At 33.4% G+C, this 15,466-nt stretch overlaps 1 pseudogene across 1 annotated transcript in view; it reads left to right on the top strand.

Moving 5' to 3' along the window:
* Positions 1-15,466, top strand: part of LOC143251264 (trithorax group protein osa-like) — a 120,973-nt pseudogene that overhangs the window by 18,988 nt on the left and 86,519 nt on the right. Inside the window, exons 2-3 of the transcript XR_013028552.1 lie at positions 7,565-7,735; positions 9,570-9,707. The product of XR_013028552.1 is annotated as a trithorax group protein osa-like (transcript). The remainder of the gene's footprint in view (positions 1-7,564; positions 7,736-9,569; positions 9,708-15,466) is intronic.

Below are 15,466 nucleotides of genomic sequence, written 5' to 3'. Positions count from 1 at the left end.
GCTCTTGGCAAAACTGATTGCAAAGTAAGGTGCTGAAGATCTGGTGGAGTTTCACACTTATCTACAGACTTGATAGCTAAGATTGCTTTGGAAAGGCCTTTCATGAAACCAGATACACACTTTTAGCAGGAAATGTAGTACAGTTAATAATTATGGTGCACTTCTGTGATACTGGCAAAAGATCTGTCACTAAGTGCATGACCATAACAATTCAGATGCATTTCTGTGATACTGGCAAAAGATCTGTCACTAAGTGCATGACCATAACAATTCAGATGCATTTCTGTGATACTGGCAAAAGATCTGTCACTAAGTGCATGACCATAACAATTCAGATGCACTTCTGTGATACTGGCAAAAGATCTGACACTAAGTGCATGACCATAACAATTCAGATACACTTCTGTGATACTGGCAAAAGATCTGTCACTAAGTGCATGACCATAACAATTCAGATGCACTTCTGTGATACTGGCAAAAGATCTGTCACTAAGTGCATGACCATAACAATTCAGATGCACTTCTGTGATACTGGCAAAAGATCTGTCACTAAGTGCATGACCATAACAATTCAGATACACTTCTGTGATACTGGCAAAAGATCTGTCACTAAGTGCATGACCATAACAATTCAGATACACTTCTGTGATACTGGCAAAGATCTGTCACTAAGTGCATGACCATAACAATTCAGATACACTTCTGTGATACTGGCAAAGATGTGTCACTAAGTGCATGACCATAACAATTCAGATACACTTCTGTGATACTGGCAAAAGATCTGTCACTAAGTGCATGACCATAACAATTCAGATACACTTCTGTGATACTGGCAAAAGATGTGTCACTAAGTGCATGACCATAACAATTCAGATACACTTCTGTGATACTGGCAAAAGATCTGTCACTAAGTGCATGACCATAACAATTCAGATACACTTCTGTGATACTGGCAAAAGATCTGTCACTAAGTGCATGACCATAACAATTCAGATACACTTCTGTGATACTGGCAAAAGATCTGACACTAAGTGCATGACCATAACAATTCAGATACACTTCTGTGATACTAGCAAAAGATCTGTCACTAAGTGCATGACCATAACAATTCAGATACACTTCTGTGATACTGGCAAAAGATCTGACACTAAGTGCATGACCATAACAATTCAGATGCACTTCTGTGATACTGGCAAAAGATCTGTCACTAAGTGCATGACCATAACAATTCAGAAAAATCAAAATATTTCAGCAGTAATTATGCTAACTTTAACCAAGTGCTTGTATCTGTAAAGTTTATACAATGTGCTTGATGTGTGTCATTTTGGAGGAAATCCTGAAAATACTTGAAGTCTCTGGATTTTCAGGAAGCATTTAATGAAATTGTACATAAAAGGTTTCTACAAACATTATCTCTGTATGTGTGGGGAATAAGTCAGTGTGATGGATAGAAGAAAGGCATGATTGAAGAAAGGAGATAATGGAGTTCAGTAAAACTTGATTAATGTTACAAATATCATACCTCAGGACATTTGCTCTTCTTCATTTACATCAGTGAAGAAGATGGAGGAATGGTCAATAAATTATTTAACTTTGTTGATGATTTCAAGGTCTTGGATGTTATTAGTTGTGAAGAGGGCACTGCTAATTTACTAAAGGATTTAGATCAATTAGTGAGTTGGACAAGTAAGTGGTAGATAGGTTTTAATTATAATAAATGCAAGATGTAATGTATGTTGGTTATCATAATTTCAGTTATAATTTATATGTGAATAATCTTAACGGTGTCATGAAAGAAAAGGACCTCAGTGCAATGGTTGATCAGTCTCTTAAGTCATCCAAACTGTTTTTAGTAGTGGGGCATCTAAAATGTTCTATTTTATACTTGTATCCCATAGGCCTACTACTGTCACTGTTAAATATGATGCATCAACATTGTCAATCTCTTTTACAACCTGAAACACTTCAATCAGACTCCCTCTAATTCTTTTTTTCAATAGAAAACAATTTTAAGGACCTTACCATTTCAGTAACCCTTCTGAACCCCTTCCAACAATTCAGTGCTTCTCATTAGGTAAAGACCCCAAGACTGAACACTAGGGTGCATCAGCGGATAAAGGATTATCTTAAAAATTAAAATGTCCCAATTTTTTTGCTCAGTTGTGCCACTGCATGAGAAAATAACATAGACAAAGTTTCATTTCAATCGCGAAGTATTTAGGGGTCGCACATCCCTCGCAAAGTTCACTATTTTCCTTAAATTTACCCTACATTATATTGTTAATGGTAATTAAATTATTTAAAGAAATTATTTAATATTTATTGATTATACAATTAGCAAAAACATAAAAACTTGAAAGAAAAATTTATTTCATTGAAGTTTTATCTTGCCTGCCCCCTTTGCATTATGTTCGCTGATGTTCTCCTGCCACCTGAATCATATACTGAAATTGATCTTCGTTCTTGGTGCAGCCCTTTGATGTAAACTGTTGAATTAAAGCTACTCCTCTTTCAGCTCGTCATTTGTCACAAAAGTTTCTTTACTCTGTCCTTTCCTTGTTTGTACTTTTGGAGGCTCCACTCTTTCGGTGGTAATGATAAAAATGCTCTACTAATATCCAGATGGTAGAAAATTTTCTTCATTGCCGAGGTAAAAACATCTGGAAGTTTTCTGGAAACAGCATTGCTTGCAGCATCAACTGTTAAACGTGGAGTTGGCCTAGGAGATCCTTTCATGGTATTCATATTTGAGACCATCTTGAGTTTGTCGCTATTCGTTACATCGTCATCAAAGAGCGCAAGCCCAACTGCAACCTCAGATAAATACCATAAATGCTGATTCATTGCCTTTGTACCAAGTTCCTTAATCTTATGATTTTCATGCAATGCAAGTTCCTTGAGTAGTGTAAGGTCCCTTCGAGCTGCCACGGAAGCATCCTTAGCTGTAAACCATGAGAGCAAGTAATGTTTAGTTATAAAGACACACAAATTGCCAAGTTTGCTGTAGAAATGTGCGTCAAATGAAACACGAGATGAAGCAGGCCGTGGTTGCAGTCTACCAAACTCCTCTTGGAACATCCAAATTTTTAGAGAATATATTGCTCGAGCCATCCATCGTGCACGATGTACAGCACCAAATGCGGAAAGAAACTGAAGAGCGTCGGTGTGGAAGAGATCCAAGAAAAATGACAGCTAATTCCAAGAGCTCTTTATAATCGTCTCGTGGTTGATGAGATTGAAGGAGATTCTGACAAAATTGAATAATATCATCCTTCCAAGGCTGTATTCGGAGTGGCATTGCTTCTACTGCTGTTATGTATTTAGTTTTATTAATTTTAGGACAACAATCTCTAAAGTTTAAAAACAAAGTAATATCTGAACTTTTTGATGTCTCTATCACGAGAGTAGAGAATACAGCACTCAAGAATCTCCAAAATGTGATGTCTACAGGCAAGGTGCAAGAGCTCACGTTCAAGTAACATTTCAATCCTCAGACAGGCGTAAATTTGGATCCTGTATTGGTGCCGCCGTGATGGCTACTAAAAGATCCGATCTCAAAGCGATTTAATTCTGTCACCTTTACATTCCATTTTACTAAAACTGATCCGATCTCAGAAGCTACTGAATTTGCATCCCCACTATCAATCTTGGGCACTGAAAGAATCTTCTCTACACCTTCACCTGAAACTAAAATTGACAAACGTTCGATCTTCTCTCTGCCAACCAAGTCAGGCATCAGCTTACCATCCCAATGTAATGTCAAAGGGCGTTTGGAGAAAAACTTTCCTTCAATTCAGCTGCTAGAAGAGTACGGTTAGTAATTTGTTTCCTCCTTATGGAACTTGGGCTAATGGCAAGATCCTCGATATTATGTCCAATATGAGCTGCAAAAGGAAGCAAAATTTGCGCGGCTTTTCAGTCACTGATCTGGGTTCTGTCTAAAGCCGAAGCTAGCCTTATACTAATGCCAACTTTTCGTTTGGTTCTGGAAGCACGTTGTTATTTTGTGAGCATTGCGCAACCCCTAAATATTAATGTATTGGATTGATTTTTACGCTAGCATATTTTTTTCATTGAATGGAATCAAATTATAAGCGAGCAACTGAGTGTCACAACTTTTTGTTTTTTGATGCACCCTGCTGAACACAGTATCCCAAATGTGGTATAACCAATGATGTATACAGTGTAATTATAACCTCATTAAATTTGTAGGTAACAGCTTAAAGTCTTATTTGCTGTACAGCATATTGTTTGATGACTTCAGACTGATTATGTATACCAATATAATCAAGATCCCTGTTTTCTTTCATCACACTGTTAAGGTTACTCCAATTGAAATTATGATAACACACGTGTATTATCTTCCATTTATTATAATTAAAACCCATCTACCATTTATTTGTCTAACTCACTAAATGATCTAAATCCTTTAGTAAATCAGCAGCATCCTCTTCACAGCTAATAACACTGAAGACCTCAGTATCATTAACAAATTATAGTAACTTATTGACTATTCTTTTATTTTTGTCATTGAATGTGAATCAAAAAGAGCAAAGGTACTGAGACTGAGCCCTGAGGTACCCCACTTGTAACATTAATTGTAACATTTACAACAACCCTTGGCTTTCTTCTATCTCGCCATTCTTCAGTCCAACTTGTTGATTTATCCCCCATAACTACAGAGATAAGTTTATTTGCATGTTTTATGTGCCAACTTGCCAAATAATTTCTAAAAATCCAAATACATCAAATATACATCCTTACCTTCCTCATCTACATAAACAATAACATTTACAAATAATGTCAAAATATTTGTAAGGATTCTCCCTTAGTGAAACCATGTTGAATATCCAATAAAATTCTGAAGTTTCTTAAGTGACTTTACAAAACGTTTTTAATAGACTTTACAAAACGTTTCCCACAACTGATGTATGATTAATAAGTCTATAATTATTGGGACAATGTTTATCACCTACCTTGATAAGAGGAGTTACATTAGCTAACTTCCAATCCTCTAGTATTCAGGGATGTATTAATAAAAGTAGTGAGTGGCTGATGTATCCAGTCTTTAACTTTGTTAAAAATTCAAGAAAATACTATCTGGTATAGGAGACTTATCATTCTTTAAACTTCCCAATTTTTTCGAAACCAGTACAAAATTATTGCAGTTATCTTGTTCCACCTATCAACTGTTCAAGGTGTGGAATGCTTCTTAAGTCTTCGTTAGTAAAAACTGATTTAAAAGCAGAATTTAATAACCCAGAAACTCGTAATCATCATCACTTGCCTTCCTTGATCACCTCACAAATGTCCTACCCTAATCCTAATGTTTTCCTTGAGTATTTAAAACTATGTGTAAACATTTTCCAAGTCTGCTCAATGTCTCCAAATGTTTCAGCTGCCCAATTCACAACAGGTGATTTTTGTGCCACCCCTTCAGAATTTGATTTTTATCAAATTTGTAATCAAAATATTATTATTCCTTTATCTCCATGTGTAGTAAACATGCACAATGAGTTGTTTATATTCTTATCAACAATATTATCAGATATATTTTAGCAGAACAGAGCGTATTGCATGTACGTAAACATTTTATTTTGGGGTTCTTAAATAGGAGAAATTCTATAAGTTTAAAACTTTCAACTTAAAAGTAACTTTCAAAGTTATTATTACCAGATGGCTAAAGACTGTATTAAGTTGATGTCACTGAAAGAAACTTGATTGCATTTGTATTAATTCTTTTTATTCTATATTTTTTCTTCTGAATATGTGCACTGTCATGTCCCTAAACTGAAATGCAGTAGCACATGTTTCTTTTTGACTGTGCATGTAAGATTCTTAAATAAATATAATTGGCCTTATTATCACAGTTTGTTAGCCTTCAGAGTAGAATGTTAATTATTTCTAATTTAACAAAAAAAACTTAGCAGATGATTAATCCTTAGAACTTGAATAAGGTACAGACTCTATTTTCTTACTTCTTTTAAGCCGTAATCGTAATCGTGGCTTTGCACATTAACTAAACTGGAATACCATTTATATAGGTTAATATATTCATACTTGCTTATTTGAAAATATGAAACAAAGGTTTTAATAAGGAGGACATAAAATAGCCATAAAATTTTTTAATTAACTGCATAGTACAAGATATAATTATTATTTAGACTGGAACTTTAAGACTAATTGGTATTTTTTGTTATTAGATTGGATGAAGAGCTTTGAATCTTTGCTAGCTATTTTTTTTTTGGTTTTAATTTTTTGGAATTTGTATCGTTTTACTATAAGAAAGTAAGAAATACAAGTATGATTGCATGATAATCCTCAAGTTTCTATAAAGCATAATTGGTTTAAAAGTTGAATTGTGTAATATTGCAAGATTTTATGAAGATGTGATAAATAATATTGATATCAGGGTAAGATACAAGAAAACAATGTTTTGATATCCTACAAGAGTTAGATGGCTTCATGCTATCCATTGGGAAATAAATAATATAAATTTCTGTGAACAGTACTTTGATTATTTCTCTGTGAAAAGGTTTTACCTTATCCTTTCTTTAGGTAATAAGACGATCAGAAGTCATAAAATTAAAGTGTTCAAGATACAGTTGCTTAAAGAAACTTCAAGAACTTATTGTTTTATCTTCTATTATATTTTGTTGTGTATAATTTAGTATTTAGGTTTCTGAGAAACAAAAACTGTTGTCAGTAATTAACCAGCTCAAGGTCCTGAATCAGTTCATTCCATGGCGTTCAGTTATGATAACTGGTCTTTTTCTGCTTTTGTCATATGTTCTGTAAATAGGAGGCACTCCATTATGTTTGTGTTCTAACATTGTTAGGCAGAATGTTTAAAGTGTCATTGTTTATTGTTTCATTAGTATGTTTTGTAATAGAGATTATTTTGTAATTTTAGCTTAGTATCTGAATATAGGACCAACCTGAGTATAGAAAGCTGAATGTTTATTTGGATTATGGTTCAAAATGGTCAACAAATAAGTCACCAAACTGATAAAACAATGGATTTTTGTCTGTATAAAAAAGAATGTAATAACAGTATTTAATTTGCTGTACTGTATATCCTGGTAACTATTACTCTGAGTAGGTAACTTGTTATGATCATAAATTAATAACAAAACCTTTTTTTTTAATTATCTTGATTAATAGAATAATGAATGTTTACTGTTATGTTTCTTATATTACATGGCATTTTTATACAGACTTCTGTTCAGTGAAATACCAGAACATATGTAGAAACTTTCAATGTATATTTAAAAAACACTAACAGATTAATATGTGAACTTAACATACTTGACTTATGAGTGAAGCCAGTTTCACTTTCTATCTTAATATTTTGACCAGTCAAGTCTGAATGTTACAAGTATTATATTTGGACACAGGTTTTTCTGGTATTTGGTAACATGACTTTTAATGAAATTTGACTGTTAAATAAGAAAGGCAGTAAGTACATTTGATGGATATGACTATTTTAAGAAGAGGTTTGTTTCTACTAGAAGTAAAAAAAATGCATATTTTTAATTAAAACTGAAATTATTTGAAATTCTAGGGTGGGTCTATATCTGAGCCTAGTATGAAACGGGGATACGTTTCTCCTGGTCAGCAGAATCCCCTTAGATCTCCAACTCAATCTCAGTATGGTCAACGATCATTTGCATCAACTCATGGACAACCACAAAGTTTTTCATCTCGCACTGTTAGTCAGGTGTACCCACAACAAGTAAGTGAATAAGTGATATTCTTCACTGCATGTAGGTGGTCGGCTGGTTCGATCATTGGTTGGTTATTAAATGTTTTTTGGCAATGAAGAAATCATAAAAGAACATGAGAATAAAGTAAATAAATACAGAAATAAAAGTCTCATAACATTGGCAAAATAATAGTATGAAAACCTAACGGGTTTTAACATTGGTAAAATAATAGTATGAAAATCTAACGGGTTTTAACATTGGTAAAATAATAGTATGAAAACCAAACGGGTTTTAACATTGGTAAAATAATAGCATAAAAAGCTAATGGGTTTTAACATTGGTAAAATAATAGCATAAAAAAGCTAATGGGTTTTAACATTGGTAAAATAATAGCATAAAAAGCTAACAGGTTTTAACATTGGTAAAATAATAGCATAAAAAGCTAACGGGTTTTAACATTGGTAAAATAATAGCATAAAAAAGCTAACGGGTTTTAACATTGGTAAAATAATAGCATAAAAAGCTAACGGGTTTTAACATTGGTAAAATAATAGCATAAAAAAGCTAACGGGTTTTAACATTGGTAAAATAATAGCATAAAAAAACGGGTTTTAACATTGGTAAAATAATAGCATAAAAAAGCTAACGGTTTTAACATTGGTAAAATAATAGCATAAAAAAACGGGTTTTAACATTGGTAAAATAATAGCATAACAAAGCTAACGGGTTTTAACATTGGTAAAATAATAGCATAACATTGGTAAAATAATAGCATAAAAAACGGGTTTTAACATTGGTAAAATAATAGCATAACAAAGCTAACGGGTTTTAACATTGGTAAAATAATAGCATAACAAAGCTAACGGGTTTTAACATTGGTAAAATAATAGCATAACAAAGCTAACGGGTTTTAACATTGGTAAAATAATAGCATAACAAAGCTAACGGGTTTTAACATTGGTAAAATAATAGCATAACATAACAAAGCTAACGGGTTTTAACATTGGTAAAATAGCATAATAACATTGGTAAAATAATAGCATAAAAAAGCTAACGGGTTTTAACATTGGTAAAATAATAGCATAAAAAAGCTAACGGGTTTTAACATTGGTAAAATACATTAACTGTTTGTAACTTGCTTTATTTAAAGCCGTTTTTTTCCTAGATCTGAAATTTCAAAATATTAATTTAGAAACACAAACTGGTATTTTTTTCTTTATTTTCTAACGATCTAGTACAAAACATCCTCTATTTTTATTATAATCAAAAGATCACAATGTTTGCTATTTCTTGCACTTTATCTTGCACTATTTTTTATCATAAAATGTCATTAAGAATTTTTTTTCCAGGTCTGTTAATCTGCATAGCCAAAGTTAATGGTTGGATTATGTCTTCTCATACGGTGAAACAGTGTATTGAAGTGTCAGCTTAAATATCATATTTTAACTAATTTCTAAATTGTGATTGCAACTTTTTATTGTTATTATGTTTTAGCTGTTTCTGAAATTATGAATTAATGTGTAATGAATGTGTTAATTATTAATATGTCTCTCTCAAAGTAAGGAAAAATAAAATAATGATGAAATTCAGTTGATTTTGGAATCAAATCAAAATAATGAAAAACTGAACTTATTGCTAAGAATCATGATGTCTGTGAAGTGGAAACATAATATTCAAAATGATTGAACATGAAATCAGGCAAGTTAAAGTGAATTTATCAAACTATTAATGGACCATCCCTCTATGCTTTTGGACAATTGTCCCCTACATTGTTGCTAAACTTAAGAATAGAATGAAGCAAGATAATAAGGAAGACTTTTGAAGATTGTAGGATTAACCCTTGAAATATCTTTTTCTCCTAAGTTATACTTGAAACATTACATTATCACCTCTCAGCAGACAGGGAGTCAGCTTTCAGCCCAGAATTCACAGATTGGCAGCTACGATCAGTGTACGCCCCAGATGAGTAGCTATGTGCAACCTGAGAGTCAAAGTCCCCAGGTAAGTTTCTCATAATCTTGGTGGATGTTTACTTTGTGAGATTTTGATATCTGCTCATTGGTACTGATATTGTGAGCCTTATTCAAAGGATTAAATATCATACACACAAATAAAAAGTGTGTAAGACAGGATGATTGGAAACTTTCAGTATTTAGTTTCAAAAACTACAGAAATTTAAGCATATTGTTACTATGCATACAAAGTTTTTTTTTTTTTAAAGAAGGGGCAAGAAAAAATTCTTTATTGAATCTTGAAGTTATTTAAAAGTAACTAAAAACACTAGTTGATATGCTATAGACCCTTTTAAACTATGTTGAAGAATGAAAAACTTCTTGCACATTTTAATATCTAGTTTTAGAGATAAAGCTGTAACTTGAGGGTAAAGATAGGTCGTTTTTTATCAGCTGAAAATAAACGTAATAACTAAAGGACTTGTTAACGTGTGGATTTTTTAGAATGTTCTGCATAATATTTGTATTTGTAAATAAAACACGCTTTAATTATAATAACAACAAAAAACAACCAAAACTTAACAATGTTTTATTATGAGATAAACGTTTCACAAGTTATTTATATGTAATGGTAGAAATACTGCATCCATAAAGTTTGTTTGAAAACTTATCAAAGTGATTTGGTACTAAACAAAAAAGATTTATGTTTAATTAAACAAAGTAATTGTTATTTATTTATGTGTATAAGAAGTGACTTTTTAAAACTAAACAGTAAGAGTAAACAGGCGCTTGGATATTTTCCTACTCATTATAACAATGAGTATTTTTACTATGGAAATTGTGTGCGGGTAGTACATGAACCGCTTAGGTAATAGTTATTTGCAATGAACCTCCCGTCTCAGTTTTACCAGTTTTAAAAAACGTATTGCCTTTGATGGTGAGGGTTTCTAATAAACATCTAATTCTATAGACTATAAAGTTTTATTATAATTGAAATCAACTGGTTTGAAAAGAACAAAAAAACTTATGTTTTGTAACCTGGTATTAGGACCACTGTTTGATTCTAAATGACCAGAATGGTACCAGTTGAGTTTCATCCGGAGTAGCAGCAAATACTTTTATTGTAAAAAGGTTCATAAATAGTCTTTTGTTAGTGTTACTAGCTTTTTTTCTGTAAGAAAGTGGATGTACAACTCTAGTTAAATATTGTATGGTCACTGCTTTTTATATAACAATTAGGCTTAATTAATAGCGAAGCGTTAAGAAACAAGACACCAACTGAAGACAGAAAACTATACCAGTATAGAGTGTGTCAATACTTGACGAATTTCCTAATTAAAATAATTAACGATTTATTAAAATCAAGCGTTAAGACAGAGGCAATGTTTTGAATAATCCAGTGAATATATTATAAAGGGAAAATTCTAATTAAAATAATTAAGTGGACAGGCCGATTAAAAGTGGACACCGATCTCATAAGCCCTCATGTACCACAGCGGCATGTCTACAGACTTAAAACGCTAGAAATCGGGTTTCGATACCCGTGATTAACAGAGCACAGATAGATCATTGTGTAACTTTGTGTTTACCTTCAAAAATAAATAAGCAAACCAACTGACTCCATAAAAATTATAAATAGGACCTGGAAAGTATTTTTTTCAACAACGAGATGTGAACCATGGACCCTTGAATTCACATTCTGCCCCACTAATTACTGAGTGATACCCAGCCTTTATATGGCAGTCAGAGTCAAGGAAGTGGGCAATAGTAAGGAGGGTAAGGTAAAATGGCTGTCCAACTCGAAATAATGAGAAAATGAATCGAGCAAGGAGTTTTAGAAACCTAAAGTCGAGAAGTTGAAAAAATTCATTACAGAGAAAGATATAGACATAAGCCGCTTTGTACGATTGTAGAGTTATTCGTTCGTTGGAAGTTCTTTGTTTGTTTGTTTTAATTATCTGGAGACAATAATTTAAAGTCCCGTTTACATAACATTTTTACATTGTGAAACTTGTACGCCATGTTTACAAATGATGCTAACTGCACTACATTGACAAACATGATAAACTTACTGGTACCATTACACAGCAGAAAGGGAAACACATAGTGATTCATTCTACCAGCTGGAAATAACCCTCTTGAAGATATAACCTGCCACTGATTTCCCAAGAAAATTTCACGTTAAATTCTCAGAATTGTTCCAGGTGTTATAGGTCCTTCTTACTAACCTTTTTTTTTATATTGGTGTCCTAATGAGAACCCGCAATTCTCTTCAGCTAGCAAAGAAATTAGAATATTAATAAGATAGCTTACAATAATATAATAAATAATTTTACCTTTCATAAGACACTATTCTTAATGTTGTTATATTTTTAAACTACACGCAGTGTTTAAAAATATAATAGTCTTAATTGTGATGCCTTATGACAGGTATAATTAGTTATAATATGCGTCGTCAGGGTGTAAAAAGATGTTCACTCTTTAACTATTGTAACAAATGCCGTGGTTGTATTTCGACCAGCATGAAGAGTACCGGATTAAGCGAAACGCGTCGTAAGCAGTGGATATGGCGAATATTGTGTTGTAATGCTGTTATTATATATACTTTAGGCCCGGCATGTCTTGGTGGTTAAGGCACTCGATTTGTAATGCGAGGGTCGCGGTTTCGAATCCCCATCACATCAAACATGCTCGCCCTTTCAGCCGTGGGGACGTTATAAAGTCACGGTCAATCCCACTATTTGTTGGTAAAAGAGTAGCCCAACAGTTGGCGGCGGGTGGTGATGACTAGCTGCCTTCCTTCTAGTCTTACACTGCTAAATTAGAGACGGCTAGCGTAGATAGCCATTGAGTAGCTTTGTGCGAAATTCAAACCAAACGTATATACACTTCTTGGATATCCCTAAAGGAAATAATTTTAAAAAATGTAGTGTTAAGAAATACTGATGTATTGTAGTAGATATAATACATGTCTGTATACGGGTGAATGTGTCTCTCTCTTTCACTCAGTTTGTTTCTGATGCACGGTCGCATCTTTAAAACTTCAAAGTCAGAGTACAGATGCAACTTTGTACGGGAAGTAATATGAGCTATGTGGCCGCGGCCACAAAAACCGTTTTGAGGCCGCAAATTAAGGCCAAAATCACATGTATAGTAATTTTTGACAAACAGGACGACCAACTTGATTTGTTTGGTGTCTACTCTGTGTTAGGACTTCTCCTAATCATTCTATCCGTAACAAAGATTTATAAACTACTTTTATTTGTCTTCTTACTTAGGCCCGGCATGACCAGGTGGGTTAAGGCGTGAGACTCGTAATCTGAGGGTCTCGGGTTCGCATCTCCATCGTGCCAAACATGCTCGCATTTCGCCTGTTGGGGCGTTATAATGTGACTGTCAATCCCACTATTCGTTGGTAAAAAGAGTAGCCCAAGAGTTGGCGGTGGGTGGTGATGACTAGCTGCCTTCCGTCTAGTCTTACACTGCTACATTAGGGACGGCTAACACAGATAGCCCTCGAGTAGCTTTGCGCGAAATTCAAAACAAACGAACAAACGATCATTTTACTCATTCTTTCTTTCACACTCGCGTGTCTATTCTGTATCATCCCTTAACTTTTGTCTCGAACGTGTGCACACACTACTTAAAATAAACAGACTTGCTTTGCTTGCGTGTACTCGCAAGAATCACCTATACAGTGACTTTATAGAAACGAGTGGTAACGGTACGTCTAGTAACGAGAAAAAACATAATTCTTCATTACGTGATAATTAGGTCAGAATATGTGGCAAACGACACTTGACCAGACAACAGAAAGCAAGGCAGGGAATTTTGTTTCGGAAACGTGAAATCCTACTTGATTTCTGTGAATCATTTTGTTTTATAGAGGGCCTTTTAATAGTTGAAATAAACGATCTTATAACACCAAAATGTTGGTTCTATTTGATTGCGCACTCATCGTTTTGTGGTACAGGTTATTTAGGAGTGTTCATTAAAATACAGACTGAAACCAGACAGTACAAAGTTTCAACTTTGAAATAAACAAGGTATTCAGCTACACCTGAATAAACTATGGAGCAGGTGTTTATGAAATACCTAGCGCCAGTGTTGGAGAATCAGCTCTGCTGTAATATAGGTAGATTGTTTTCTAAATTTGCCAAGAGGTAGTTGTTGTTTTTAATATTCTAAATGTTTTTAAATACTTTACATCAATCAATATACATATGAAACTCGATTTCTTCTTAAATGGCGCGACATAGCCAACTGGTTACAGCGGTTGACTCCCAATCTGAGAGTTGCGGGCTTGCATTCTCGTCTCGTCTCGTCAGACATACTCACACTGTCAGCCGTAGGGGCGTTAAATGTAACGATTAATCCCACTATTTGTTGGTAAAAGTTCCCCAAGTGTTAGCTAAAATGAAAGCAAAAATTAAAGACATATGAAAATCAAACACACCATCTATTAGAGCAAAAAAATATCTACCAAATGACATGAAATATTTTGCGAAAGCGTTTCATTTATGAATATATTTTGTTAACTTGAAAAAACGCTCACGAATTATTCCTCAACCCAATACATGGTTAAGCCTAAAGAGCAGTGGGTTAACCTTAGGCCTGTAGCCTAGACCTAGCTGAGGAATTGAAGAGAAGAGACATTGTTGATTTATCAGCATAGCACAGTTAGAGTGTATTAGAATATAACTTAATGAAACAGATTTTTTTTCTGGTATGTTTCGTACAAGTTTTAGATCATCAGATAAAGATATAAAAAGAAACTTGTAAAAACAATTTTGAAAAAATTAATAAATATACTAAATTGGAGTGAAACACTTTTCTAAGCCTAAGTTGTAAATCTTATAGAAATATTAATAAAAAATTAAGTCTTTGAATGTGTAATTTTGTTTAATTTTTAAAGTTAGGTCATCTTAAAGTAATTGGGCATTAAGCTTATTAGTTCGATAATTATCATTTGTTTTGAATATTATTGTGTTTATATCTGTTTAATATAAACACCATGTTTCTCCCATTGGTTCAAATTAAGAGAAAAATTATTTGGGTTTTGAATTTTTCATTAGCTCTTTGTGTATAATTTAAACTCAAAGCCAACATCAGTGATATTTCAAGTTTCTAATCATTTTGAAGCCCTGAATATAATTAAAAACTTATGCACATACACGGAGTAATTTTAAAGCTAATTGGACACACACAAAGACAGGTAATTGTAGCACGAGTCACGTGCGGATAGACCTTGCGTAATCAACAATTTAAAATATTTACAGATTGGTTAAAATCGAGCACGTGGTGGCATTGCGTTAATAATTGACACTAGTATCTTAAAGGTTTGTGAACGTTACTGTGTTAATAACGGTTATTTCCAACTACCTAACCGAATCTGTTATAAATGACGTCTTGCACGATGTGCGAAGGTTCTTTTAACACTCGTTAATTTTTCAAATAGCAAAATGATGTGAAACCCATCTTATGTACGTCGATTTATAGTCAAGAAAAGTACAACGAATCTTAACTACTTTCATTTCCCGGAATTAGAACTCTAAAATCCAGGGTTCGACATTTTGTGGTGGAAAGAGCGCTGATAGTCAGTCGTGTGGTTTTTTATTTTAAAAATAATGTTTTTAACATTTTTATTTTAGAATTATGTATTTCATTTTCCGAATTTTTTCATTCGTCATGAAAAAATTAACTTTATATATATTCATCGTCAACACTGACAATAGATTCCGTAAGTTTTGTCGTCACGTGCGGGGGTTTCAAGGCACCGTTCGATCCATGGTTCCAAAAGTTTCACAT

Source organism: Tachypleus tridentatus, chromosome 5, assembly GCF_004210375.1.
Source record: "Tachypleus tridentatus isolate NWPU-2018 chromosome 5, ASM421037v1, whole genome shotgun sequence".
Classification (NCBI taxonomy): domain Eukaryota; kingdom Metazoa; phylum Arthropoda; class Merostomata; order Xiphosura; family Limulidae; genus Tachypleus; species Tachypleus tridentatus.
This window is presented reverse-complemented; position numbering and strand designations above follow the sequence as displayed.